The sequence below is a fragment of the Echinops telfairi genome, unplaced genomic scaffold, assembly GCF_000313985.2.
Source record: "Echinops telfairi isolate 266 unplaced genomic scaffold, ASM31398v2 ScPeMD7_2291;HRSCAF=2852, whole genome shotgun sequence".
NCBI classification, from domain to species: domain Eukaryota; kingdom Metazoa; phylum Chordata; class Mammalia; order Afrosoricida; family Tenrecidae; genus Echinops; species Echinops telfairi.
Window position 1 is genome coordinate 47264550 of NW_022106189.1, and position 3108 is coordinate 47267657.

The following is a 3108-nucleotide window of genomic DNA, read 5'->3' on the forward strand; positions in this document are numbered from 1 at the left end:
CCCCGCTTTCTGTGCGGCCCGGCCGGCAGCTCGGGGTGTCAGCCCCACTGCAGGCCCACCCCCCAGTTCCCAGTGTGAACCGAGCACCCACAGCTAGGAACACGGAAGGTGGCTCTCCCAAGTGACGCGAAGGGAGGGAGGGCAGCACCCAGGCTCTAGGACCCTGGCCCCCACCCCCCTTGGGGTGTTTTCTTTCAACTCTGATTTTATCCTTTTTTTTTTAACGTGACCTTTCCCGTTGCAATCCACCGTACCCCCACCCCCACCCCAAATCATGTAGATTCACACTCAGTTCTCCTCCTGGGAGGTGGCGGGTTCTGCCTTTGGAGGTTAAAAAGACCTCCCAAAGAACTGTGGGTGCCCACCGATGGGGGCCCAGGCCAGAGTCCACTGATGGGGCTGTGTCCCTTCCTGCTTGACCCCACATGGGTAGCACAGAGCTGTGCCCCGCAGGGTTTTCAACTGTAGGCCTCTTGGCTGTAGACGGCCAGGCCTTTGTTCCACATGCCTCTGTGGACCGGGCTGGCCACCGCGGGATCTGGTTGCTTTTGCCTGCAGCGCTTCTTGGAGTCGAGTCGGATGGATTCGGCCACCCAGCTGGAGTCTTGGCTCTGTCCTGGACAGAGCAGAGGCCTTGGGGCTCTGGCATAGTTAGTTAGCTGCCCTCCGGCAGGTCCTGACCCCCTTGACAGTGGCAGACTGGTGGGGTTACCTGGGCTGTGATTTCTATGGAAGCTGGCGGCGGAGGAGTCTGACGAGTCAGAAATAGCTGGAAGCTATGAGTTGTTCTGGGCTCAGGAGGGGAGGCTGCAGGAAGCTCACAGTCTGACCGATTGTTCCTTAGCAGTTTAGGACGGTGAGGGGTCTGCTGCCAGCTGAAGACCCGGAGCCCCAGGGCTTGCTAACAGCAATGCAGGAAATGCGTTTAGTGCTTGGAAACTCATTGTACACACTTGGCTCCGTTCCCCTCTGTCACGAAGTTAGGGTGTGAGACTGCCCTGTGATGCCCAGGGGTCCACTGGGAATGCCGGGGTCTTCACTGCACCAGGTGCTGGCCCTTCCACCCACTCCTCATCCCTGCGCTCAGTCCATTGTAGACAGCCCACGGAGGGTGGGCCCTCGGCCCAGGTCAGACCCAGCTGTCTCTGACACTCGCTCCTAACACACATCTTTGTCACAGCCAAGTGCCCTGAAACACCAGGTAAAGGCTTTCTGTGGACAGCAGCAGCCCGGCTCCGCCTTGCTCTTGCTCCACATCACTGCGGCTTCCTGAGCGCCCGTAGCCGTGCCTGCACTGTGCCCGTATACACGTGCTGGCTGCAGAAAGCCCTGGCCATGGTGCACTGGGTTTGGGGTCGGGCCCCTCACTGCAAGGGCAGCACTTGGAAACTGCCAGGCAGTCTGGGGAAAAGATGGAGGTTTCTCCTCAGTAGAAAGGTGCAGTCGGGGAAACAGGCAGGTCCCCCTGTGTAAAGGGTCACTGCTCGTGGTAGCCTGCTTGGTGGCAGTGGGTTGTGATGGAGCCCCGGAGTACCCCAGGGGCCCTTCCGCCCTGGCCCCATAGGGTCGCTGCCAGTCTGACCCACTGGACGGCAGCAAGTGTGGGTTTTGTGTGGACATGTCCTTGACATCCATCAGGAGGGGTGCTCACCGGATCCCACTGTCCCCCTGCGGAGTCCGATGACCAGCGGTGTCCTTGCAGCTCCGGGTGTGATGCCTTCTTGTTTTTGTTTGTCTGTCTGCATGTCCCCTCTCTATCGGGGGCTCCTGCTGACTTGTTCAGGTCTGAGAGTCTCGGGGCCAGCGCAGACTTCTACCATCTTTCTCACATCCCTCACGGACAGCCCCGGGCCCCGTCTCCCCTTTTCCATCAGTACGTGGGGGCTTTCTAAAGGTCACGGGAGAATGGAATCGAAAGACCATGGACATTTCCCACAAACTTGTTGGGGGGCCGTGCTCCCTGCCCTATGGTTGCGCCCCCATTGTCCTGGCTCTTTCCCCTATAAGCCAACGTGGCGCTGGGTCTGAGGCGGCCCTCCCCCTGAGAGGTTCTCCCACATCATGTATTGGTGAGCAGGCGTCTGGTGCGCGCCCGCACCCAGCTGGTGACTTTACGGTGGCCTGTCCCCACAGCCGGGGATTCGGACCAGGGCTTGTCAGGTGCCTGGTGCCTTCTGGCGGGTGTCCGGCCTGACCCCATGGCAGCAGTCTGCTGCCCTTGCCTTCCTCCACCTGTGCTTGGCCTGAGGTGAGGGGGGCGGAGGTTGTGTGCTGAGGGACAGGGGTATCTTCTCAGGGCCTTCAGGACTGCCCTCTCCCTTTGCCGGGGCCCTGAGAGGGTCCCTGTTCAGCAGCCCCAGTTCTTTCCCCGGGCTCCCCAAAGTGGACCTGTGTGAAGTTTCTGTGCAGCCTGAGCCTTTGTCGGTCAGCCCACTCAGTGTGGACTTGGCCTGGGGCTGCCCCTCTGCTCTCCGTCCCAGGGGGTTGTGCTGCGTGAGGCACCAGGGCGCTGGGCTCCTTCAGAGGGGTTCTGTGTGGCCAACAGCACAATTTGGAGCAGACCCAAGTTTTAATAATTTGGGCGAAGCAGAGTGACAGCCAGTATGGGAAAAAGTAGGGGTCGAAGCCCTGGGGTGGGGACTCCTCGAGGTGGCAAGCTCCTTCAGGTGGCTGGGGTGCAGGCAGGCAGGACCGCGGAGAGCGGCGCCCTTAGCCGGTGCTGCTGTTGGTGACTAGAAGCAGCGGTGTCTGACTGCCTATCACTAGCCTGGCCGCCTTGCCTTCAAGGGGGAGACGTGACTTCCCGCTTTTACTCCATGATCCTCTCAGGCTCCTGCTGGCTGCCTCCCAACGCAGGGGCTGGGTGGTGGGTGGGGGAGTGATGATCTGATCACAGAGGTCCGAACACCTGCCAAGATCTGCCCGAGGCCACCTGGGCCAGGGTCTGGCTGACCAGGTGGTCCTCGACCCCCACCTCAGCTTCCCAGGCATGCAGGCCCCACTGGACCGGCCCAGCAAGTCAGGCACTGGACTAAACGTCTTTCTCCTACTTAGAATCATTTTAGGGTCACTTAGATTTACAAACAGGCGGAAGCATAGCTCACCCCC